At 44.6% G+C, this 27685-nt stretch overlaps 1 protein-coding gene and 3 pseudogenes across 3 annotated transcripts in view; all 4 read right to left on the minus strand.

The window, feature by feature from the left end:
* Window positions 1-27685, minus strand: part of fer (fer (fps/fes related) tyrosine kinase) — a 450038-nt gene that overhangs the window by 170785 nt on the left and 251568 nt on the right. The gene's annotated exons all lie outside the window — the stretch shown is intronic.
* LOC139278966 (U2 spliceosomal RNA) lies at window positions 1751-1951 on the minus strand (annotated as a pseudogene).
* On the minus strand, window positions 2081-2319 carry LOC139279271 (U2 spliceosomal RNA; annotated as a pseudogene).
* LOC139279859 (U2 spliceosomal RNA) lies at window positions 2450-2681 on the minus strand (annotated as a pseudogene).

Consider the following 27685-nt stretch of genomic DNA (forward strand, 5'->3'; position numbering starts at 1 on the left):
GACCATCCCGTTTGTACTGGTCCCACCTCCCCCAGAACCGATTCCAATGTCTAAGGAATTTGAATCCTTCCCTCTTGCACCATTCCTCAAGCCACGTATTCATCTTAGCTCTCCTGCTATTTCTACTCTGACTAGCACGTGGCACTGGTAGCAATCCTGACATTACTACCTTTGAGGTCCTACTTTTTAATTTAACTCCGAGCTCCCTAAATTCAGCTTGGAGGACCTCATCCCGCCTTTTACCTATATCGTTGGTACCTATATGCATCACAACTGGCTGTTCACCCTCCCCCTCCAGAATGCCCTGCAGCCGTTCCGAGATATCCTTGACCCTTGCACCAGGGAGGCAACATACCCTCCTGGAGTCTCAGTTGCGACCGCAGAAACGCCTATCTATCCCCTTTACAGTAGAATCCCCTGTCACTATAGTTCTCCCACTCTTTTTCCTGCCCTCCTGTGCAGGAAAAAGAGCTGATGGAATAGATGAAAAATTAGTTTCTGATTTACAGTACAAATGGAGATGTGAAAGCGATTTAACAGTATTACTGTATATTTATTTTAAATGGCAAGCTGCTGCTGGTATTCTCACGTGTCCAAATGCTTTATAGAAACATTAGTCAGTAAACATCAGTTACAGTAAATGACTGCTGCTACATCATGAGTTCATTTTGGTTTGACTAAGTAGTGTCTTTTCTGCTAAGTTGTACAGTGCAAAACAAAAACTCTAATACAACATAGAATAATAAAAGTTCTGTGGTTTATTCACCATGTCATACTGATGAAGCTTTAGATCTTTGTTCATTTAAGGAATGGTGTCACAGATTGTTAAGCAATGTGTGGGTAAGAGGTGTTAAATCCCATGAAACTTGGGAAGGTGATGGATGCTGAGGATTAAAGGTAAAAGGAGTGGCAATGGATAAGGTATTGAAAAAGTGAGAGAGGGGTAGGGGAGAGCTCAAAGCGGGATTTGGTAATGAGAGTGAAGTGGTGGCAGTCTGAGTTCTTATCGCAAAGTCTCAATGTGGGCTCTCATCCGACTCTTTGAACACACAAGAAAGATAGGGAAGGAAAAATGAGAGGAATTCTCCACTGAGATAAAAACAAAGGATATCCAATATAGGGTGTGCATAAAGGAAGATCAAATAACCTAAATTTTAAAAGAAAACACTTAAAAAAAAAAGCACCACCTGGGCCTGTATTATTTAAATGTTGAGAAGTTAGGAACAGTCCAAAGATATTTAGAGGTCCATGTACACAGAACACTTACAAAAAATAATCAAAAAGGCGAATGGAATGTTAGCTTTTACTATTACAGGGCTAGAATATAAAGGGGAGGAAGTTATGCTACAGCTATACAAAGCCCTGGTTAGACCACATCTAGAGTATTGTGTACAGTTCTGGGCACCACAGCTTCGAGAGGATATATTGGCCTTGGAAGGAGTGCAGTGCAGATTCATCAAAATGTTACCATGATTCCAAAGGTTAGCTTATGCAGATATATTCCATAAACTAGGCTTGTATTCCCTGGAATATAAAAGGTGAAGAGGTTATCTGATTGAGGGTTTGAAGAATTTGAAAGGAATTGATAGGGTCGATGGAGTGAAACTGTTTTTTTTTAATGTTTTATTCGTTGCCAATCTTTCCAATTCTTTGTCAGATCAACTTGTCAGATCATAAACGCCAAAGGTCACCTTGCACCCATCAAAGATCACTCTGCGCCAATGATTTTGCTCTTAGCCAAAAGGCCTAGAGCCAAAGCACCGTTCCTGGAAGTACTACAATACCAGGTTCGTGCCATGGAGGTGGACGGGTCAGGCCCACCACCCACCTCCTATTTCCAAAAAGCATAGGAGAACCACCTTCCTGATCCAGGGAGAACCACTTTCTGGTCATGGTTACTCCCCTGTCAGGTCAGTTACGCATGATCTTAGCCAAAAGGCCGAGAAGCGATGGAGTGAAACTGTTTTTTTTTAATTCGTAGCCAATCGTTCCAATTCTTTGTCAAATCACAAACGCCAGAGGTCACCTTGGGCCCATTCAAGGATCACTCTGCGCCAATGCTCTTAGCCAAAAGGCCTAGAGCCACTGCACCGTTCCTGGAAGTACTGCAATACCAGGTTCGTGCTATGGAGGTGGATGGGTCAGGTCCCCCACACACCTCCGTGGAGGTGGATGGGTCAAGCCACCCCACCCACCTCCTATTTCCAAAAAAGCAAGCATATACCTTCCTGATCCAGGGAGAACCACCTTGGGGTTATGGTGGTTACTCCCCTGTCAGGTCAGTTACGCATGATCTTAGCCAAAAGGCCGAGAAGCGATGGAGTGAAACTGTTTTTTTTTTAAATTCGTAGCCAATCGTTCCAATTCTTTGTCAAATCACAAACGCCAGAGGTCACCTTGCACATGCCAAGGATCACTCTGCGCCAATGCTCTTAGCCAAAAGGCCTAGAGCCACTGCACCGTTCCTGGAAGTACTGCAATACCAGGTTCGTGCCATGGAGGTGGATGGGTCAAGCCACCCCACACACCTCCGTGGAGGTGGATGGGTCAAGCCACCCCACCCACCTCCTGTTTCCAAAAAAGCAAGCATATACCTTCCTGACCAGGGAGAAACCACCCGGAGGTCATGGTGGCTGGTCAGGTCAGTTACGCATGATCTTAGCCAAAAGGCCGAGTGGAGTGAAACTGTTTCCGCTGGTGGGGGAGTCTAGGACAAGGCAACATCAGCTTAAAATCATAGCCAGGCCATTCAGGAGAGAGTCAGGAAACACTTCTTCACACAAAGGGTGGTACAAGTATAGAACACTCGTCCACAAAAAGCAGTAGATGCTAGCTTAATTAATAAACCTGAGATTTCTAGAAATTTGTTAGACAAGGGCTTAAAAGTATATGGAGCCAAGGCAGGTGGAGTTAAGATGCCGATCAGCCATGAGCTCACTGAATGGCAGAACAGGCTCGAGGTGCTGATTGGTCGACTCCTGTTGCTATGCACCACCAACATAGGTGATTTACTTAAATGGAGACTTTTAACAACAAAATGTACTGTATATGTAGACCTACACAGTTCATAATTTTTTGCAGTTTAAACACATAATTTTCCATTAAAATTAAAAATACTTAATGGTGATTGGCATTGGCTTTTCACTCTTGGGATCGTGGCTCAAATTCAGCCAACAGAATAACTTGAAATCCACCTACCCATCGTCTCACCATATACCTTTTGATGGAAGCATGTTCTACAATCTTATGCTGCAGCTAAGTTTTCATAAAAAAATTATGACACAGGAGGAGGCCATTCGGCCCATCGTGTCCATGCCGGTCGAAAAAGAGCAACCCAGCCTAATCCCACCTTCCAGCAATAGGTCCGTAGCCCTGTAGATTATGACTCTTCAAGTGCACATCCAAGTTCTTTTTAAATATGATGAGGGTTTCTGCCTCTCCCACCCTTTCAGGCAGTGAGTTCCAAACTTCCACCACGCTCTGGGTGAAGAAATGTTTCCTCATCTCCCCTCTAATTCTAATACTACGACAAACTATTTTAAATTTATGCCCCCTGGCTATTGACTCCTCTGCTAAGGGAAATAAGTCCTTCCAATCCAATCCATCTAGGTCCCTCAGAATTGTATACACCCCTATTAAATATCCTCTCAGCCTCCTCTGTTCCAAGGAGAAAAAAACCCAGCCTATCCAATCTTTCCTCATAGCTGAAGTTTTCCAGTCCTGGCAACATCCTTGTAAATGTCCTCTGCACCCATTCTAGTGCAATCACATCTTTCCTGTAATGTGATGACCAGAACTGCACAAAAACTCCCCTCAACCATTACCTTTTGCTTCCTGCCACTGAGCCAATTTTGGAGCCAATTTGCCACTCTCCCTTGGATCCCATGGGCTTATACTTTTTAGATCAGCCTACCATGTGGGACCTTGCCAAAAGCCTTTCTAAAATCCATGTAAACTACATCAAATGCACTGCCCTCATTGAGCCTCCTTGTTACTTCCTCAAAGAACTCAATGAAGTTAGTCAGACATGACCTTCCCTTAACAAATGTTGACCGATCTTGATTAATGTGTCTTTCCAAATTAAGGTTTATACTGTCCCTCAGATTTGATTCCAGTAATTTGCCCACCACTGAGATTAGGCTGACTGGCCTGTAATTATTCGGTCTATCCCTTTCTCCCTTTTTGAACAATGGGACAACATTAGCAGTTCTCCAATCCTCTGGCACAACTCCTGTAGACAGGAAGGATTGAAAAATGATGGTTAGAGCCTCCGCAATTTCCTCCCTTGCTTCTTTTCATAGTCTCGGATATATTTCATCCGGTCCTGGCGATTTATCTACTTTCAAGAATGCTAAACCCCTTAATACTTCCTCTCTTACTATGTTTATCCCATCTAATATTTCACTATCTTCCCCTGAACTTCAACACTGGCATCGTCCCTCTCTTTTGTGAAGACAGCCGCAAAGTATTAATTTAGTACCTTACCCACATCCTCCGCCTCCACACATAGATCTCCATTTTGGTCCCTAATATGCCCTACTCTTTCCTTAGTTATCCTCTTACTCTTTATGTAATTATGAAACATCTTTGGTTTTCTTTGATTCTATTTGCCAGTATTTTTTCATGCCCCTTTTCTTTCCTAATTTCCTTCTTAATTTCACCCCTGCATTTTCCATACTCTTCTCGGCTTTCTGCAGTATTGCACTCACGATATCGGCTTCCCTTTTTTGCCTTATTTTACCCTCTATGCACCTCGTCATCCACGGGACTCTAAATTTGACAGTTCTACCCTTTTTTTTTGTGGGAACATGTTTACTCTGAACTCCATGTACCTCCCTCTTGAATGCCTCCCGTTGCTTTCGTACTGATTTACCTTCAAGTAATTGTTTCCAGTCCACTTTTACTAAATTACTTCTCAGCCTCGTAATATTGTCCTTCCCCCAATTTAGAACTCTTATTCCTGTTTTTTCTTTGTCCTCATCCATAATTATGATAAACTAACTGAATTATGATCACGACCACAAAAATGCTCTCCCACTGATACGCCTTCCACCTACCCAGCTTCATTCCCCAACACTAAATCCAGAACTGCCCCACACTCTTGTTGGGCTTGCTACACATTGGTTAAAAAGTTCTCCTGATGCAATTTAGGAATTCTGTGCCCTCTGTACCTTTTATACTGACAGTATCCCTCGCTCACCACCACTTCTCTCGACTCTTCCATGGTCTCTAAATTGTCAGACTGCTTGTCCGACATCCAGTTCTGGATGAGCAGAAATTTCTCCAATTGAATATCGGGAAGACTGAAGCTATTGTTTTCGGACCTCACCACAAACTCAGTTCCCTAGCCACGGCTCCATCCCCGTCCCCAACTTCTGTCTGAGGCTGAACCAGACTGTTCGCAAACTTGGTGTCATATTTGACCCTGAAATGAGCTCTCGACCACACATCTGCAGCTTAACTTAGACCGTCTATTTCCATCTCTGTAACATCACCCGTCTCTGCCCTTGCCTCAGCTCATCCGCTGCTGAAGCCATCATCAATGCCTTGGTTACCTCTAGACTTGACTATTCCAACGCACTTCTGGCTGGCCTCCCACATTCTACCCTACATAAACTATAGGTGATCCAAAATTTGGCTGCCCATGTCCTAACTTGCACCAAGTCCCGCTCATCCATCATCCCTGGGCTCGCTGATCTACATTGGCTTCTGGTTAAGCAACGCCCCGATTTCAAAATTCTCATCCTTATTTTCAAATCCCTCCATGGTTTCACCCCTCCCTAACTTTGTAATCTCCACCAACTGCCCGCCTGCCTCCAACCCCCCACAGATGTCTGCGCTCCTCTAATTCGGCCCTCTTGAGCATCCCTGATTATAAATCGCTCAACCATTGGTGGCTGTGTGTTAAGCTGCCAAGCCCTAAGCTCTGGAGCTCCCTGGCTAAACCTCTCCGTTTCTCTTTCCTCCTTCAAGACATTCCTTAAAACATACCTCTTTGACCAAACTTTTGATTACCTGCACTAATTTCTACTTATGCGGCTCGGTGTCAAATTTTTGTCTCATAATACTCCCGTGAAGCGCCTTGGGATGTTTCACTATGCTAAAGGTGCTATATAAATGCAAACTGTTGTTGTTGTTATCCCAGTTACTATTAGGCGAATTGAAATCCCCCACTATTACTGCCCTATTGTTTTTGCACTTGTCAGGCATGTGCCTACAAATTTGCTTTTCTATCTCCCTTGGACTGATTGTGGGTCTACTGTACACTCGCAGCAATGTGATTTCCCCTTTTTTGATCTGTAATTCAACCCATATAGCCTCATTTGATGATCGTTCCAGCATTTCATCCCTCCTCACAGCTGTAATTGTTTCTTTCATCAATACTGCGACCTCCCCCTCCTTTTTTAACCCCCACTCTATCTCGCCTGAAAACTCTGTAACCAGGAACGTTGAGCTGCCATTCCTGCCCTTCTTTCAGCCATGGCTTTATCATAACCCCACATCTCTATCTGTGTCCTTAGCTCATCTGCCTTATTTCCTAGGCCCCTTGTATTAAAGTATATACCATTTAGCATCGTCAAACTGCCTTGTTGTCTATTTTCTAGCTTTTGTTTCCACCGCCTTCCAAACTCGCTTACTAATTTTCTGCCTTCCATGTCCACCTTGGATTCTCTCCCTTCTGACAATGCTCCCAGGTTCCCACCCCTCTGCCAAGCCAGTTTAAACCCTCCCCAACAGCACTAGCAAGGATATTGGTCCCGGCTCTGTTCATGTGCAACCCATCCTGCTTAAGAAAATACTTGTACAGGTCCCATCTCTCCCAGAAAAAGTTCCAATGCCTCAGGAATCGAAAGCCCTCCCTTCCTGCACTATCTCTCCGGCTATGTATTCATCCATTCTATCCTCCCATTTCTGTACTCACGAGCATTTGGCACCGGGAGTAATCTAGAGATTACTACCTTTTGGGTACTGCTCCCTAAAATCTGCCTGCAGGAACTCATCCCTCTTTCTTCCTATATCATTGGTGCTGATATGGATACCGACCTCTGGCTGTTCACCCTCCCATCGGAACCATTGCCCCCGACCAGTACTCAGAACAGAATACTGGTTGGAGAGCAAGATGCACTCAGAGGACTCCTGCACTACCTGCCTGGTCCTCCTCTTCTGACTGGTGGTCACCCATTCCCTCTCTGCCTGCACACTCTTCAGTTATAGGGTGATCACCTCCAGAAAGGTGCTGTCCACAAATTTCTCAGCCTTGTAGATGCATTGCAGTGACTCCAGCTGCCATTCAAGCTCCGAAACCCGGAGTAGGAATAAACGGGTCCTTTTCAGAATGGCAGGCAGTGACTAGTGGGGTACCGCAAGGTTCAGTGCTGGGACCCCAGCTCTTTACAATATACATTAATGATGTGGACGAAGGAATTGAATGTAATATCTTCAAGTTTGCAGATGACACTAAGCTGGGTGGCAGTGTGAGCTCTGAGGAGGATGCTAAGAGGCTGCAGGGTGACTTGGACAGGTCAGGCGTGTGGGCAAATGCATGTCAGATGCAGTATAGTGTAGATAAATGTGAGGTTATCCACTTTGGGGGCAAAAACAGGAAGGCAGATTATCTGAATGGTGACAGATTAGGAAAAGGGGAGGTGCAACGAGACCTGGGTGTCATGGTACATCAGGCATTGAAAATTGGCATGCAGGTACAGCAGGCGGTGAAGGCAGAAAATGGCATGTTGGCCTTCATAGCAAGAAGATTTGAGTATAGGAGCAGGGAGGTCTTACTGCAGTTGTACAGGGCCTTGAATATTGTGTACAGTTTTGGTCTCCTAATCTGAGGAAGGACATTCTTGCTATTGAGGGAGTGCAGCGAAGGTTCATTAGACTGATTCCCGGGAAGGCAGGACTGACATATGAAGAAAGACTGGATCGACTCGGCTTATAGTCACTGGAATTTAGAAGAATGAGAGGGGATCTCATAGAAACATATAAAATTCTGACGGGATTGGACAGGTTAGATGTAGGAAGAATGTTCCCGATGTTGGGGAAGGCCAGAACCAGGGGTCACAGTCTAAGGATAAGGGGTAAGCCATTTAGGACCGAGATGAGGAGAAACTTCTTCACTCAGAGAATTGTGAACCTGTGGAATTCACTATCACAGAACGTTGTTGAGGCCAGTTCATTAGATATATTCAAAAGGGAGTTAGATGTGGCCCTTACGGCTAAAGGGATCAAGGGGTATGGAGAGAAAGCAGGAATGGGGTACTAAAGTTGCATGATCAGCCATGATCATATTGAATGGTGGTGCAGGCTCGAAGGGTCTACTGCTGCATCTATTTTCTATGTTTCTACATTTCTATGACAAAAACATTACAGGCAGGAAAAAAAAATATTGGCATTTCCTGCTTTATCTTGCAGATTTGTAGCAAAGCTCAATCACTTTTCTTCAGATTTTGAAAGAATTCTTATGGATTCAGAACACCTTTCTACATCATGCAAAGCAATCCCCCAGTCTAAGCTTCATAAGACACTGGTATTTATCAAAATGTGCACTCAAATGGTTAAAGACAAATGACTGATAAATGCAGGAAATACTAATTGTAATTGTTGTCAATGTAATGCACAGTTATGGGGAGTTGTTGAGAAGAGGATTGGGGCGATGATGCAGCCCTGTTTGACCCCGGTCCGGACGTGGATTGGGTCTGTAATGGATCTGTTGGTAAGGATCACAGCCTGCATGTCGTCGTGGAGCAGGCGGAGGAGGATGGTGATGAACTTTTGGGGGCCTCTGAAACGGAGGACACGCTCCATAGACCCTCGCGGTTGACAGTGTCTAAGACCAGGCCAACATCCCCAGCATCGAAGCACTGACCACACTTGATCAGCTCCACTGGCAGGCCACATTGTTCGCATGCCAGACACGAGACTCCCAAAGCAATCGCTCTACTCGGAACTCCTTCACGGCAAACGAGCCAAAGGTGAGCAGCGGATAAGTTACAAAGACACTCTCAAAGCCTCCCTGATAAAGTGCGACATCCCCACCGACACCTGGGAGACCCTGGCCAAAGACCGCCCTAAGTGGAGGAAGTGCATCCAGGAGGGCACTGAGTATCTCGAGTCTCGTCACCGAGAGCATGCAGAAATCAAGTGCAGGCAGCGGAAAGAGCATGCAGCAAACCAGTACCACCCAACCCTTCCCTCAACGACTATCTGCCTCACCTGTGACAGAGACTGTGGTTCTCGTATTGCACTGGACAGTCACCTAGGAACTCATGGTCAGAGTGGAAGCAAGTCTTCCTCGATTCCGAGGGACTGCATTGATGCATTGTCTGAATTGTGGAGAATGTTGGCAATATGCATTGCTGAATTGTGGGATTTTATCACTATGCATTGCTGAATTGTGGCAAGTGTTAGCACTGTGCATTGTCTGAATTGTGGGGAGTATTTGCACTGCGTATTGTCTAAATTGTGGGGAGTGTTCACTGCATTGTCTGAACTATGGGCAAATTAGTGCTGTGTGTTTTCTGAACTCTGACGGTTTATGTCTATAGTGCCACGATACATTGGCCCCTATTTTTGAATGCAACACTGCGTGTCTCCAGCCTGACTACCACCAACTGGATCAAATTATACAAGTTCAAGCAGAATGCTGGGTGAGTGGTGTCCAATTAAACCTCTCTGTTCCCTATATTGCCTGTACATTGTAGGACAGAATATAGTCCAGAAATGCAAAAGCAAAATACTGCGGATGCTGGAAATCTGAAATAAAAACAGAAAATGCTGAAAATACTCAGCAGGTCAGGCAGCATCAGTGCAGAAAGAAACATTTAACACTTCAAGTCGATGACCTTTCATCAGAACTGTCCAGAAATGCATTCGATGTTAAACAGATTAAGGAATTTATGTAACAATTATCTATGAAGGCACGATTACATTCTACTGCTCCCAGGAACCAAACATGAAATATATTTTGTTAATTCACAAGATGGTGTGTTTGAACTCGATCCCATGTTACTTTGGTGCATGTAACCAGTATGTTACTTAACAACCCATTATTTATAAAAGCATTTGGTTGCTGAGCAAGACATGAAACATTACATTTTCTTAAAATGCTCATTTAATATGTAAATATAAATAAGCTGAAATTGGTATGCCTCTGATAGAGGTGATCTAAAATGGATCATCTTTAAAAAAAATCACTTAAACATAAGTAAAAAAGTTTCTCAGCAAAATTGCTGACAGAAAATATGCATTAGTTTTTTTTTAAAATTCATCAAACTTTTTTTTTTAAGAAGTTCAAATTATTTGAAAAGATGGTATTTCAAATCTTTCCATTGGATCTTTACACAGAAAGCATAAAAACAGATGTATAAGTTTACTATTAGTATCCTAATATTCTGCCAATAATTTAATAATGAGATCATCCATTTTGCTATGTACAACATTTTTCTTCAAGTAAATCACAAAATATACTGGGAGAATTTTACAAGCCTATGAAAACTATTGATAAGTTTCTCGACTGAACAAATGTCAGTGATCAATGTATACCATGGATTTACAGTAGCATGGCTGACATTTTAGGTTTGTATTTGAGTATCAAACCTGTATTTTTCATCCTCCAATCATTGCTTGAGATTACATTATTCCACAGTACATTTAAGTCAGTAGTGCCCTAGAACAGTCAGGTAGCACATTTTTCTGACGTACAGCAAGGTGCTAAGGAAGATTACCCGTTGACAAAATTCTCCCTAAATATGTGGTGAAGATATTTAACTTTTCACAATAGAGATTATTTTCAGAATAGCACTACCTATGCAATTCACACGACTTAGTTCTGTTCTTCATAGCTGTAAATCAAAACCATAAGTCAAATGGTAAGGAATAAATGCTCGGCAGTATGAATATGCAAAATGAACCTTCTTAACCTGATTACCACCACTTACTGTGCTGAAAGATTGATTCTAAATGAAGTTATATGATTCTGATACATTTGAAAAAAAGGACAGACACTTCAATGCAAATAAGTAATTAATGTGAAACACTTTGCGATGTTTCAAAGACAATAAAGTACTACACAAATTAAATTATATTCATTTCAAATTACTTTAGTTTTAATGGGCTCAAGCTTGCCCAGGAGTTGCTTCGTTTTTTTTGGAGCAACTAGATTTCTTTTGGAGTATCTTAAAAATCGCAATTCTGTCCATTTAATTTGCTCCAGTCGAAATGAGGTAGTTAGGTTTTTTTTTTAAGTTTAGTTTTTTTTTCCAAAAGGGAGCATTACCAGCCACTTACGCCTGTTTTGTTTATTTAAGTAAGTTTAGACAGCTAAAAGTTACTCCAAACTAACTTAGGCCAGCATATGTGGCCACTTGTGGCTGCACAGAAAACCGTTGCGGTGAGCTAAGAAATCAGTGCAGGTAAGTACATTTAAAGCACCAAGCACTAAACAAAGCTGTTTTCAGCGCCAGGACCTGGCTCCGCCCCCCCACTGCTTGTGCTGCGCCATGCCAAGGCCTGCGACATTCCAAGGGGCAGGGAGAATACCTTGGTAAGTTTTTGGTGCCATTTTTAGTGCAGGGTGCGTCGTTTTAACCGGGGGGGGGGGGGGGGGGGGGGGGGGGCGGGGGGCAAACTTGGGCCCAATAATTTGGAATCATTATCTAGTCAATTAAAAGCTTTGTATCGGCTGTGTTCAAAGCACGAAGCATACTAATTGTATGCTGTGGAATTTGAGCTAACCAAAGAACACTTTAAAACTTGTGTCACATTCTCAAAAGAATTCCCTTCCTTAAAAAATCAAATACTGGAAAAAAAAAATTAAAACTCTTTCCGGCAACCATGATGATTCTCCACCCACCCCAATATATTTCCCTAAAAGTAATATTGAACACATAATAAATATGTAAAAATCCAGAAAAGAACATAAACACTTTAAAGGCCATTATAGCTGAGCTACTCAGAGCTGAATAAACTCAGAGCCACTGTAATGTTTAGAGGTGCACTGGTTAACTCACTTACTATGCTATGATAGACTCCTTCTAAAGAAAGGAAAACATTGTCAACCAATAAACTATTTTTAAAAAGTTTTTTTTTTAGTTGCAACTCTACCAAAATCTAATCTGATCTGATCGCAATCTACTAAATTTTGATTTATACTCAAATGTTTCAAAAGATGCCCTTGTTTTAGCGAGAATTTGTCTACCCGAAGAAAAAAATTTAAGAACTTGTATCTATGTAGTACCTTTCATGACCTCAGTAGGGGCTCAAATTTCCCCAACCCCTTTTTCTGACGCCCACACCTGAGGTGCGCCGCTTTTGTCCATCTCCAAGCGCGCTGAAAATCTTCCTCCCAATTCTGGCCGCTCTCCAGCCTCTCCTCGGTGGTGGCGTAGCGTGGCCCAGTGGGTTGGGAGCGAAGCCAGGTCCCGGCGCGGAAAACAGTGCCGGGACCTCTGCACATGCGCGCGAGAGTCTGCGCGCAAGTGCAGTAGCTCCTGGCAGGCCAAATTGGAGAGTACACGCTGCAGGCTGTGTGGGAGGGGCCCGAAGCACGCTGTCATTAGCCCTGGCCGAATGGGCTCCATCATCGGCGGACCCGCTGTGTTCCCTAAGGTCGGACTTCTATTTTTTATTTGGTATTTACTGATTGATTGATTGCTTATTACTTTTGTCTTGGTGTTTTAGGTGCAGGGTTCCTTCTATTTTTTTATTTGTTAATTGATTGCTTATTACTTTTTGTGCTTGGTGTAAATGTACTGCTTTGTTTAGTGCTTGGTGCTTTAAATGTATTAATGCTTCTTTAACGTTGTTATGAAGGTGTTTAGTGCTTTGCAAGGTCCCCTTCCCCCGCCCCCTATCTTTGGCTGCCTGTGCTGATTTCTTAAGTCACCGCAAAGTTTTTCTGAACGTACAAGAGTGCCCACTTCCTCTGGCCGAAGTTAGTTTGGAGTAACGTTTAGCTGGCTAAACTTGCTTAAATGGCCAAATACAGGCGTAAGTGGCTGGTAACGAACGCCCCTTTTGAAAAAAAAACCTAACTAACTAATTTACACTCATGCAAATTAAATGGCTAGAATTGCAATTAAAAAGATACTCCAAAAAAATCAAGTTGCTCCAAAAAAAACAGAGCAACTCCTGGGGAAATTTGGGCCCCGACATTCAAAAGCACTTCATAGCCAATGAAGTACTTTTGGAGTGCAGTAACTGTTGTCTACTATACGCAAAATAGCCAGCCAGCTTAACACAGTCCAGTGGCGCCTCTGTAATTGATGGCTATGGTAATGACAAATGGTCAGCACAATTTGCCCAATACAGGCAGCTGTCCTTGATAAATGGGGACAGTATAAGTGGTGGAGACTGTAGAGAAATACAGCAACCAATTTGTGCACAGCAATCAGATAAATGAACAAAAAATGATGATTTTTTTTAGTTGTGGCGATTAAAGGCTAAATATTGGCAGGGACGCCAAGGGAACCCCTCTGCTGTTCTTCACATGCAGCCATGGGATTTTTTATGTCCACCTGCAGTGTCCATACCTTGATTACATGCTCTAGTCTTTGGACTGGAGCTTGAACCCACGATCTTCTGACACAGAGACAAGTGTGTTACATGGAGCTAAGGCTGATACAGATTTTATTAATGAAACTTAAATACAAGCTGTTCCATAAAAAAGCTCTGTGTAAAGAAAAATATTTCTATTACCAATGCACTATTGCCACTGTATGTTATGGATTGCAGAATGATGAAATGTTTAGTAAGGATATGTCTATAAAGGGCTTTACTGTAAAAGAAACTGAGGTGATTAACTCGAGTGTCTCTGTAGAATGTCCTTCAAATGTACCATTTTGCCTTAGGCAGCTATCACTTTCAAATCCCCAGAATTTTAGGATCAGATACTATCTTACCCATAATTCAACAGAAAAAGCCTCATGGCACTGTAGTTGGCTACATTGAAAATGTACGGTAAGGTGTTAAAATGCACTGAGTATGCTTGAAAGGACTCTTCATTATTAAACACCTCTCGGCATGTACTCTCCACGGTTATTCTAGGAATCTCAGATACTCCTCTACTGTTTCATTGATATTATATGTCAGTGCACCAAGCTCTCTGCTGTGACTCAAAGTATGACAAGGTCAGAAAGGGCTCAGACAACAGTAACTAGCTAATGCAAGCCATATGCTTGAAGTATTCTTCAATTAGAAGTTAACAAAACCCCTTTCAAAATTGTTTCTAATCTATGGGATTCAGAAATATGACCAGTTTTCAATTTTATAAGAACAGGAGTAGGCCATTAAGCCTGCTCCGTCTGTAATGTATGCACAGGTTGGTAGAGCTGTGGAGTTGAGAGTGGTTTAGCCAGTCACGTAATGATCAATAAAACCCTAGCCAGTTGGGTTCGGGGGTTCACGACGAGGCAGGTGGTTGTAAGCCTGGTGGATGAACTGATAAATGTGTAGTGTGATTGTTAAACCTTTGCTATTAAGAACTAGTTGGTTTATTAGCAATGTGTTGCTATGAATTCTTAAGCGAAGAACCCATGAAGCAAATACAGGTGCAGCGCCTAAAATTTGGAACCCTTGGGACCAAGGCCATTCCGGATTCCGTGCTTTTCTGGACATTCGATTTGCTTTTTGATGTCACGAATCCGGAGCCACCTGAGCCCAGGTTCAGGTATTTCTAGATTTCGGAACGTCAGAAAAGAGGGGGCGGGGAGGGTGGAGGTCCCTGCCGAGGAGCTGTGCGGGCCATCCGGGGCCCGCCGAGCAGGTAGTCGGGCCGACCGGAGCCTCGTTGAGGAGATCATCGTTGGGCAGGCCAGCGAGAAAGCCCCGAGGTAAGAGCAGTGGTGGTGAAGCGAGTGAGGCGGGGCAACGCCCAAGGTCGGGCAGGTCTGGATTCCAGAATATTTTACGGATTCCAGACGACCCTGCCACAGATCATCCCGCATTACGGAGCTCCAGATTCTCGAAGTTGCACCTGAACTATATAAAACACATTTTTGGGCGATATTTCCGGCGTGGGCGGTAAAAAAGGGTTTTCAGATCGCCAGCTTCTCGTCCATTCTCAAACCATCTAGTCTCCACTTTTGAAAATGGGTGTCACCGCAAGCGATATGAAATGGGCGGTAGTGTTAAATTCTTCTGCCATAAAGTGTGGCCGTCCTTAGCAACGGCATGGCAACGCTCGATTCTCGCGATTCTGAAGATCAAGGGTCACCATGACATGCGCAGAAAAGGAGACCACAGAGAGGGGGGAGCTCAGAGGGACTGAAGGCGTGGCTGGGTGTGGTGTGGCTGCTTTGGGAGGAAGGAGACTTTAGAGCTTCACAGCAAGTAAGCAAACAAAAATTAGGTGTTACCAGCCACATATTGACCGAAGTTGGCCTATAATGGAGAGAGGAGGAGGCATCACAGCACGCTGTGGAGACTGACGCTGGAGAGAGCAGTGAGCTGGGAGAGGAGCACATTGGAGGGTGTAAAAGAGCCAAGAGGTTCTTGGACGAGGCAAATGCCTCCCTCCCGCAGGAGGTCGCACTACGCTGGGATAATTTGACACAGGGAGGGTGTGGGAAGCCCACCCCAAAGGCATACCATAGGATATGGACAGAGATAGCAGAGGTGGTCTCGTCGGTGACCAACGAGGTGTGTGAGGGCAACCAATGCCGCAAACGATGGAACGACCTTGTGGGATCCGCAAGAGTAAGTAATACATTGATTTACATGTATTTATGTATTTATATAATTTGATTTGTAACAGTCATGAGTGACTTATCAGCAGATGTGAGGTCTTGCATTATTACCGGGAATGTTTTACTCAAAGCCTGCAGTCACGGTGTACGTCTTTAGGTAAAGAATGATAATTATCATAATAAACGAGTACATCTGACGGTTACGTGTTGTATCAGTGTCTGTGACAGTACCTAGCAATGATATCACGCAATGATCTCATATCGTCATCCTGTCACCTTTTACAGAAGAAGCTATCGACGATGAGGTCCGTGCAGAGGCGAACGGGTGGAGGGCCACCCCAGCGACATCACTGACATGGAGGAGTGTGTGCTTGCACTCATGGGGAAGCACCTCCCTACAGCCATGAACGCATCTGCAGACCCTGAAGTGATGCCACGTAAGTAAAGCTTATACCATTGCGTCATGTAAAGTCTCTAGATGCCAGTCTCTTGCCTGTAGAGGGACGTGATTGGGGCCCAGGAGAAGCGCGAGTTCGGGGCCCAGAAGAGGCGAGGGCCCCAAGGGCAGCACGGGCCAGTCCACACTGCAATATGTGTGCGCACTCGGTTCATGCAGCAGAGCAGGTCTCCAGTCGTCTTGGTTAATCCTTGCCACTGAACCAAGACCTAGCTCTGTCAAGCCCGTGTGGTGGCTAGTGTGCAACGGTCACCACACGTTAAAAAAATCCAAGCACAGGCATCTTCATCCTTCAAGATTTAGTTCAGACCTGGAATTTTAGGTCCATCACTGAAACACCTGTGAACTTTTTGATATGGAAGCAAGTCATCCTCGGTTCGAGGAACTGCCTATGATGATAATGATAGATGCCACACCCACTCATGTCCGAACAATCATATATGATAGATGATTTCTAAAATTGTCAAAGAAATAATGCTGGCCTAATGAAAATCATTCGAATGCAAATGTGTCGATGGTCATGAAATGTGATGTCTGTGATGATTTTGATAACGGTGGTGCTTTTGTCATGCATATGCTGTGTGTAGCGCTGGACTCACCTAGTCACCCTACCACCCGCTTCTCCTCTAATCACCTCATTTGTGTCTTGCAGCTCAGCCAGCAGCGCGGCCCCAGGCAAGACCACTGAGGCCAGAAGGTGGGGGCGCGGGGCAGGAGTTGGCGGATGATCCTACTACATCTGGTGCTGAAGAGCTCCGATTCTCGCCCGTCAATCCGCTGGGTCTGTTCTCCACGGATGAGAGCGCGGACTTCGAAGAACCTTCATCGCCACCCTCCAGAAGCCATTCCACCCCAAGGCCATCTAGTGGTCCTCCGGTCATTCCCGCCTCCACTCTGGAGGTATCGGCCCCAAGCACCTCACCACATTTGTCCCCAGGATAGCGCCAACCCCGCGGAGGCCTCGTGGATGCGGCAGGTCTGTTCCACGGGGGCGACATGAGAGCGGAGATGATACAGTTGTCCAGGAGGACTGTAGATATTGGTGACCAACTCATCGAAGCATTGGGGGGGGGGCATATCCCGACAGCTGGCCACCATGACCGAGTACATTCCGCAGATGACCGAGTCCCTGGATGCAATAGCCAGGAACACTGCTGCCACAGGCCTCCCAGTGGTCCCCGAGCGCGGCACTCCATTCCTAGGTTCCACAGCACCACTGCGAACAACAGATGAGAGCAAGGACCAAGATCCTGCTTCTACATCAGAGAATGTTGCCTGCTCGGCACCCCCCCGCTCCCGTGACTGTGAAACGACCACATCTGCCTTCATTCCCCCCCGCCAATGAGGCACCGCCTGAGGAGCTCCTCAGCCAGGCGCCGTGGAGCGAGGAGGATAAGGAGTAGCGGTGGGAGAAGAAGGGGAGGGGGAAAAGAAAGTGAGGTGCATGTCCGCAGGTGGTGGCTGTGTTATATCTCTATCTGGGTGTATGCAATTTGTTGCAAGGTATGGGGGCTGGGGACCACGCTCCTGCTTTGCCTTTGTATTCTGTGTTGCTGGACATGTTGAACATGTGATTTGTGTCAATGGTGGAAAAAGTGGGGTTTTGGTGGGGGTTGGGTGTTATTGGCTGTGATACTTATGATTTCAGATCAATGTTGGCATTAAATTTTTGTTATTGAACATAACCTTATTGCACATTGTCTCAGATAGCTGGACTGTTACACACTGGTGATTCCTTAGCATGAAAGGGTTAAATACAACTTTACATCAATCAACGTAAACTTTAACTGATGGGCACCATTGATGTCTGAGCTGCACACACACAGCAGTGTATCAGCGTTGTCACTCACATCAACGCTCTTTCAGGCAAATCTTTCAGATATCAGCTCCTCACGTAAGAGTGGGATTTAACAAATGCCAGCCACACCGCTGGTATTCATTCTGGTTAGTTCAACTTTTTGTGGGCGTTTTTTGGGGCGAGCGATATCGTGGGCAATGTGTGCGAGGTGATGAAATTGATGGTGGACGCTCTCATGGCCGCTAGTTTCGGTAAATATGCTCTTTACGACAAAAAACAGTGGGCAAGCGTTAATATTGAATCTCGGCATTAATTCCATATGGAAAGTAATGCTGGGCGATATTATGGGCATTGATTTCGCCCAAAAAAGTGGGCGTGAGGTAATATTTTTTCCCGGCATTAAGAATATGGAGAAAGTAACGCTCGGCGATAAGTTTCCTAAAAATGCTCGTCAGTTTCCATTTTGTGCCAAAATGGGTGATATATGGGCGTTATGTCATTTCAGCGGTAAAATGGACGTTCAGTGGGCGTTAAGCATGCAAAAAAAGTGGAGGTTCTAGCCCAATACTTATGTCTCAGCTCATCTATTGTTGAAATACTTATCCATAAAAAAAAGACTTGCATTTATATAGTGCCTTTTATGACAACCGGACATCTCAAAGTGCTTTTCAATCAATTATGTACTTTTTTTTTTAATAAAGTGTTGTCATTGTTGTAATGTAATGGCAGCCATTTCGGACATAGCAAGGTCCCACAAACAGCAATGACCAGATCATATTTTCTTTTTTTTTTTTAAAGTGATGTTGATGAATTATATTCGTTAGGATACCTGGGATAACACCCCTGCTCCTCCTCGAAATGTTGCAGGATCTTATGTATCCACCTGAGAGAGCAACTGAAGCCTCTGTTTAACGTCTCATCCGAAAGACTTCCTCAGTATTGCATGGAGTATCAGCCTAGATTTTTGTGCTCAAGTCCCTGAGTGGGACTTGAACCCACAACCTTCCAACTCAGAGGCAATGGTGCTACCAACTGAGCCACAGCTGACACCATGCCTTGGTTATCTCTAGCAGCGACCATTGCAATGCTCTTCTGGTTTGCCTCTCACCTTGCACCTTCCATAAACTTTAGCTCTATCAGAACTCTTCTGCCCGTTTCCTAACTTGCACCAAGACTAGTGAATCAATCACCCAGGTACATTGGATTCCGGTCCAGAAACGCCTCAATTTAAAAATTCTCATTCTTGCTTTCAAAACCATCCCCCCCTACCTCTGTAAACTCCTCCAGCCCCATCACCCTCAGATATCTGCGCTTTCAATTCTGGCCTCTTGCACATCCCCAATTTTAATCACTCCACCACTGGCAACCATGCCTTCACTTGCCTGGGCCCTTAGCTCTGAAATTACCATCCTAAACCTCTCCATCTCCTTTAAGACGCTCCTTAAAAGTTATCTCTTTGACGAAGCTTTTGGTTACTTGTCCTAATATCTCCTTATGTGGCTCGCTGTCAAATATTTTTAATAATACTCCTGTGAAGCACCTTGAGAAGTTTTACTACGTTAAAGGTGCTGTATAAATGCAAATTGTTGTTGTTTCATGATTAGGTGGAATGTACTCTAAGCTTTGCCATGCTGAACATGACACATTTGTTCCAAAAAAAAATCAACCACATTAAGTAAGCACTTTTAAAAATGGATAAGAAATAGAGGAAAGCACAAATTTGCAATAGAAAATATTAAGTATATTGGAATTCTTGAATCATTTGCAGTTTTCTCAGAACCATTCAAAGTGGTAAATACAGATGTACGGAGCAACTCTTCTGAGGCTTTGCGCAACTTAACAGGCAAGAGTAACTGTTTTAAGGGTTAAATATAATATTTTATTCAAGGAAATATTTAATTTGAAATATGGTGGAACAATGCAGTGTTAGAATTAAGATACATGCATTATTGTATCAAGACAATTGCAGCCTTGCTGCTGTGGGAAATGACAAACGCTTGCAAGGCATCGGAGGAAAATTCAGTCACATTGCCTAACAGTAGGTTTAAAATGGTACTGACAGGTGCCAAGGAACAGGTTACCTACCTGCACTCTTAGCTGCAGGTGGTGCAGACTCTTATCATATGAACACAATAAAACTTCAACAGCATATTTTGTAAACCAAAAAAAAAATTAATTAAAAAGGAGAAAGGGCTTTCGGGCTGATCAGGCTCAAAATTCCTTCTTCAGACAATGCACAATTTTCATTCTCTGCAACTTATATATTTCCTGAGGATGGCATTCAACTATCAGTAGAAACTCCAAGCCAAATTCCGATGATAGCACTCCACAATGCAGCTCTTGAAATGTGGAACACCAATCTACAATGCTCAAGTATGACAAATTGCAATCTAGATTATATCTCCATCGTCTTGCAGCAGTAGAGCCACAATACTCAAACATTGTTGTTTGAAGACAGATGCAAATACCTTTAGTCTTAAAATCATGGGTACAATATTCAGCACCCATGGCATCCTTCCCGATGCCAGCCACTCCCAAACTGAGAAAGCAGGCAGACCCATGGATAGACATTATAAATTGGTTTTCCAATATACGTACGTATGCAAGTTCCACCCATAAAAATAATCGGAACTTTTTCCATTAGAAGATTTACAAATTTATCACTGGATTGTTATTCATGACTGTTTGAGGAAGTATCATATATGCAATGTAAACGACTTCAATCTGAAGAATGAAGATTTACTTCAGAGACACATCTGTCTTCCCACTCCTTGCATGGTTGCCTACTGCCTGAAGTATACTGGACAACTATAATTGTACAAATTGGATCACTTGAGCTTTTCCATGAATTTTCAGCTTTCACTAAATTCAAAGATGTATGCATCAGTGTATAATTCAACATTCCATTTGTACTATGACACCAGGAACTTTAGGTTCAATTTTCTCCAATGCCATTTTTTGGCATACCGCAAGAGTTCCGCACGTTTTTATTGGCTCCAACTGCTCCAAAAAAATAACTAGCAAGTTTCCCCATTCTATTTTTTGAATCTGGCGCCGTACAGCCTGTCCTTTAGCTTCGGGGCGGGGGGGGGGGGTGGGGTGGAGCCTAATGTCTGCGCTGAAAAAACGATGCCCCCCCTTCGGCGTATGCGTGGAAAAAAAAGGACATTTTTGACGTGATTGCTATGGGCGCGCATGCCTAGTACAGCTCCCAGTCTGCATTTGGCCATTTTTAAAGAGCCAGCTGTATGTGAGAACTTTAGTTCTCATTGGAAAAATTGGAGCTGTAATACAAGATGCAACGTGGCTCAAGGACCAAGAATTTCTTACAGGATGAAGTGGAGACATTAGTTAACTGTAATTGAGGCCAGATGGCACGAGCTGGACACCAGCAGAGGTCACATGAAAGTTTCATCAAAAGAAAAGAAACGCTGGAACCAACTTGCAGAAGATTACTGTATAATGGTGACCACTCCGAGGTCTGGAGACCAGTGCAAAAAGTGACAGGACCTTGGTCAAGTAGTTAGTGTAAGTAATATTTTCATTTATTCACTGGATTGGCAATTGTAAATGTGACCATCTGAATATGTCCCACCCAGCAGAAAGACACCCTCTCTAAAAAGTTCTATTTTCATGTTTGCAGAGGAAGGTGGCACACAACTCGAACAGGAGGAGGCCCGGCAAATCTGCACCCTTGAAAGACAGGGTCGCTGCTTTGATGGGTCCTGCCTGGAGAAAAGCAACCACCACTGCACAAGATGGGCCCACATCAGAGGGAGAGAGTAAGTTCTGCAAATTCCACAGCCTGGCTTTCTTAAATGTTAAGTACTGCGCGGACTAACCATGCTTAGGTTCATGGGGATGTCTCCGTCAACTACGCTTCGGTTGATGCAATGTGCTATCATTCAGGGTGAGGAGGGGAAGGAGAGCTCAACAGCGCTCTCCTGAGGTGCCGGATCTAACAGCTGATGGCAATGAGTGCGGTGAGCATTGATCTTACAAGGTCATTCCTGGACACCATCAGTGGGGTGGATAATGAGGTATCGGGACTGTGGGGAGAAGTAACAACATGCTCACGAGAAATGGGAACACTGTCCGGGAATATGAGGTATGTCGCAGGTCGTTGAGACACTGTTAGGGCACGAGGGAGGAAATGCAACAAGAGAACATGCCCAGATTCCGCTCCCATTGACAGAATCAGCTGCCACTCCCACTCCAATCCCCAGACAAGCTTCTGAAAAGGCCCAAGCCGAGCCTTCCACATTACCGCCTGCTCCCGCCTTCCCCCCCCAAATCAAGAAGTGCGTATTACCCAAGGTGTTCGAAAGAGTAAGCTTGGTACCAACCCGAGACACGCTGCACCACTGCCTGCGGGCAGGGATGGAGTCAACAAGACCAAGCGCAGCGGACGGTCTTAGAGCAAGGTGGAGGAGAGATGGATGCAGCCTTTCTTTGCTGCTGTTATTATTGTTGTTACTGTTGTAACAGTTCAAATTAAAGTTTTTTAATAAGTTATGTAAATTTACAAGTTTAAAAGTTTGTAAGCGATCTTAACTGAAAACTTTAAAGTTCGATGCAAGAATATTAAAGTTAAGTACAAAGTGTTAAACTTTTTTTTAAAATATATTTTAAATTATAACTGAATCATTTCCATTATTTGTTCCATTAACACAACACATTACGGAACGGGTCCAAACAGTAAACATGGTCCATTTGGAATATTTGCCGTTGAGCCTTCAGGCAGCAAAGCGTTCACAGATGAGCTGCTGGCACAAGGCTCGAGCAATCGTTAAAGGGGCACGACGGCCTGCATTCTTCCGCCATCATGCTCCGGGTTCACGTAGTTGCATTGCTTCCTCCTCATCATTTGCATCTTCCTCCTCATCATCTGCCACTCTCATCTCAGGTGAGTCTTCCACTACCAGCTGCTGCCTCATGATGGCTCAGTTATGCAGCATGCAACACACAACAGTCAACTAACCGACAATCTGAGGGGAGTATTGCAAGTAGCCTCTGGAATGGTCCAGGCATTGGAAACGTTGTTTCAAGATGCCAATGGTCCTCTCTATTATGCTGTGTGTCGCAATGTGCGACAAGTTGTATTCCTGGTCAGCTTCTGTCTGGGTTACACGTTGGGGCATCATGAGCCAGGTGGCGAGGCCGTACCCTTTGTCTCCCAGCAGCTAGCTCTGCCCTTCTGGCTGTTGCTGAAACATGGCAGATATAGCGCTCTCGTGTCGGATGAATGCATCATGGATGCTCCCAGGGTATCTCGCATCTTGCATGTCATCACACACGAGCTGCACATTCACGGAGTTGAAGCCTTTTCTGTTCCTGTACATCTCCGAATCCTCCAAAGGTGCTCGCAAGGCGATGTGGGTACAATCAATGCAGCCCTGTACCTTTGGGAAGCCAGCAATTCTGGAGAAGCCCACAGCCCTTTCGCGCATTGCCTGGGCAGTCTTGGGGAACTTTATGTAGTTATTCTTCTGGGCATATAGTGCAGCAGTCACTTGCCGAATGCAGGTGTGTGTTGCATGTTGAAAAGTGGCGCACACATCCCCAGTTGTGGCCTGGAATGATCCAGGTGCATAGAATGAAAGTGCAGCTGTAACCTTTACTTCAACTGACAAAGCAGTCCTCCTAACGCTTCTGAGCTGCAGGTCTGCTTTTACTAACTCTCAGATCTCGGTTACAACTTCTTTGCGGAAACGCAGCCTTCTCTCACAGTCCACATCACTCAGGTGCAGGTATGAGCACCTGTCTCGATATACCCGACGTGGGTAAGGCCTCCTGCCCATCATCCTACGTGCTCAGAGGTTCCTCATGCAATGATGTCGAATCAATCGCCTCCTCCACAGCACCATCATGCAGAAGGCTTGCACAAGGTATGGCATTGTCAGTCTTGCCCCCATGATTAAATTATACCTTTGCAAGAAGCTGAGAACAGCAGGACAAGCTTCTTTGTTGTCTCTCTCTCTCTCCATGGTCGACGCCCTAGTATGGACCACACCCAGGTCTGCGCATGCGCAATAGGCTTGCTTAGAATCGGAAGACAGGCATTCAAATGTGACATTATTGGCAATGAAGTCCAATGCAATTCTTTAATTTTAGATTTTTTTCCAAAGTACCACCCCATCGACCGAACATCTCCTCACCAGGCTCGAGGTTAAAGCCGGCAGAATCGCTCCCTCACCCAGACACAGAGGCCCAACCCCTCGGGCTTCTTTTGATGCTGCTGCATAGTGCAAGGTTTCTCATGTCTTCAGTTCGGCTTCCACCCACCGCCCCCAACTCCCAGGCTTCTTTTGAAGCCGAACCCCGAGCCCTTGTGTCCGGGCGAAGGACATAGAAACAGAGAAAATAAATGTAGGAGTCGGCCATTCGGTTCTTTGAGCCGACACCACCATTCAATAAGATCATGGCTGATCATTCACCTCAGTATCCCTTTCCTGTTTTCTCTCCATACCCCTTGATCCCTTTAGTCTTAAGGGCCATATCCAACTCCCTCTTGAATATAGCTAACGAACTGGTATCAACAACTCTCTGCGGAAGAGAATTCCACAGGTTAACAACTCTGAGTGAAGAAGTTTATCCTTATCTCCGTCCTAAATGGCTTACCCCTTATCCTTAGACTGTGACCCCTGGTTCTGGACTCCCCCAACATCAGGAACATTCTTCCTGCATCTAACCTGTCCAGTCCCATCAGAATTTTATATCTTTCTATGAGATCCCCTCTCATTCTTCTAAACTCCAGCGAATACAGGCCCAGTCGATCCAGTCTCTCCTCATATTTCAGTCCTGCCATTCCGGGCATCAGTCTGGTGAACCTTCGCTGCACTCCCTCAATAGCAAGAATGTCTTTCCTCAGATTAGGAGATCAAAACTGAACACAATATTCCAGTTGAGGCCTCACCAAGGCCCTGTACAGCTACAGCAAGACCTCCCTGCTCCTATACTCAAATTCCCTGGCTATGAAGGCCAACATACCATTTGCCTTCTTCACCGCCTGCTGCACCTGTATGCTAACCTTCAATGATTGATGTACCATGACACCCAGGTCTCGTTGCACCTCCCCTTTTCCTAATCTGCCGCCATTCAGATAATATTCTGCCTTCGTGTTTTTGCCAACAAAGTGGATAACCTCACATTTATCCACATTATACTGCATCTGCCATGCATTTGCCCACTCACCTAACCTGTCCAAGTCACCCTGCATCTTTTTAGCGTCCTCCTCACAGCTCACACCGTCACCCAGCTTAGTGTCATCTGCAAACTTTGAGATATTACACTCAATTCCTTCATCTAAATCATTGATGTATATTGTAAATAGCTGGGGTCCCAACACTGAGCCCTGTGGCACCCCACAAGTCACTGCCTGCCATTCTGAAAAGGACCCGTTTATCCCGACTCTCTGCTTCCTGTCTGCCAACCAGTTCTCTATCCACATCGGTACATTACCCCCAATACCATGTGCTTTAATGTTACACATCAATCTCTTGTGTGGGACCTTGTCAAAAACCCTTTGAAAGTCCAAATACACCACATCCACTGGTTCTCCCTTGTCCACTCTACTCGACCAATCCTCAAAAAAATTCTAGAATGATTTCCCTTTCATAAATCCATGCTGACTTGGACCGATCCAGTCACCTTTCCAAATGCGCTGCTATTTCATCTTTAATAATTCTGTCGGCCGACCCTCGAGCCCAGTGAGGAGACATTCGGTGGTGGCCTGGCACTTTGAAAAAAATTCAAAATGATAGAATTACATTAGACTTCCATTTTCTCCATTTTATGTTTGAAAAATTAAGCTTCATGATGTATATTTCATGTCTTCTTGACTCCCTCCAAAACTGCACATAAAAACAATGGCGTCTTTCTGCGCAAATCTTTTTTAATGTGCGCTGGTTTTTCTTAAGTAGCCAGAAGGTTTTTTGGGAGTGGTCAAATACGCCATCCTAGGAGCAATGTAAGTTGGCCAAACTTGCATAAATGTTAAAAACTGGCGCAGACATCAGGTTACGCCCCCATAACGTAAACAAAAACGAACCTAAAAAAAATCGTAACTAACAGAGAGTTATGCTGGTGCACAAACTTTGGGGAAAATTGAGTCCTATATTTATGACTGAGATGAAGTGCAATGTATCCAAGTTTGCTGATGATACAAAGCTAGGTGAGAAAGTAAGTTATGAGGAGGAGGAGGCAAAGAGGCTGCAAAGGTATATAGACAGGTTAAGTGAGCGAGCAAGAATATGGCAGATGGAATATAATGCGGTGAAATGTGAACTTTGGTAGGAAAAATAGAAAAGAGGAATATTTTTTAAAATGGTGAGCGATTGGGAAATGTTGGTATTCAGAGGGACCTGTGCGTCCTTGGACACGAATCACGAAGTTAACATGCAGGTACAGCAAGCAATTAGGAAAGCAAATGATACGCAAGCCTTTAATATAAAAGGATTGGAGTATAAGAGTAAGGAACTCTTAATGCAATTATGTAGGGTCTTGGCGAGACCACACCTGGAATTCTGTACAGATTTGGTCTCCTTACCTAAGGAGGGAGTGCAACAAAGGTTCACTAGATTGATTCCTGGATGTGGGGATTGTCCTATGAGGAGAGTAGGCCTATATTCCCTAGCATTTAGAAGAATGAGAGGTGATCTCATTGAAACATATAAACTTCTCACAGGGCTCGACAGGGTCGATGCAGGGAGGATGTTTCCCCTGCTGGGGAGTTCAGAACTAAGGGGTCACCATCTCAGAATAAGGGGTCGACCCTTTAGGGCTAAAAGAGGAGAAATTTCTATGATTGACCCCAGCTGAAAATTGTCCTTGGTGCTGAGCTGCTTTGATTGTGGCTTTAATTGTAGGATCAAGACTGATACACATGTGGCACTTTGCTCAAATCTGGCAAATATATAAACAAGCTTAATTGGGACGATTATAGTGGGAAGATAAATTGTTATTTCTGGACATGATTGCACTGCACGGTGCAAATGGTCAAGCAAATTACTAGGAGGAGGGACATCAATACTAGACCTACTATTTTATAATGGCCAATAAATAGCAGATGTTATCGGGAACAGTATATGCGAGTTCAAATCACACCATGGTAGCTGGGAATTTAAATTCAGTTAATTAAATACATCTAGAATAAAAAGCTACTGTCAGTAATGATGACCATGAAAATATCGGATTGTCGTGAAAACCCATCTGGTTCACTAATGTCCTTTAGGGAATGAAAACAGCTGTCCTTACCTGATCTAGCCTTTATTTTTCGTTCATGGGATGTGGGCGTCGCTGGCAAGGCCCACATTTATTGCCCATCCCTAATTACCGTTGAGAAGGTGGAGCTGAGTCACCGTCTTCAGTCGCCGCAGTACATGTGGTGAAGGTATTCCCACAGTGTTGTCATGAAGGGAGTTCCAGGATTTTAGCCCCGACCTGCAAGGAAACATCAGTGGCAGGTCGGGGCCATAAAAGACGCGCGGCCTCTGGACAGCATGGCGGCATACCACTTCAGGGAACAGCGTGAGCTGGTGCAAGGAGACGGCAGTGAAAAAGGCGACTGGATTGGATACTACCAAGGTCCAGGTCGGTGATTGGAGCGTGGGCAAGTACAACAGGAGTGGCGAGGTCGGGGCGAAGGAGCGGCGAGTGATCGTGGAGTGACGTAATCGGGGCCCAGGGTTGCCGTGAATTTGGGGGCCAGGAGAGGCGAGGGCTCTGGGGCAGCACGGGCCAGCC

Source organism: Pristiophorus japonicus, chromosome 1, assembly GCF_044704955.1.
Source record: "Pristiophorus japonicus isolate sPriJap1 chromosome 1, sPriJap1.hap1, whole genome shotgun sequence".
Lineage (NCBI taxonomy): Eukaryota > Metazoa > Chordata > Chondrichthyes > Pristiophoridae > Pristiophorus > Pristiophorus japonicus.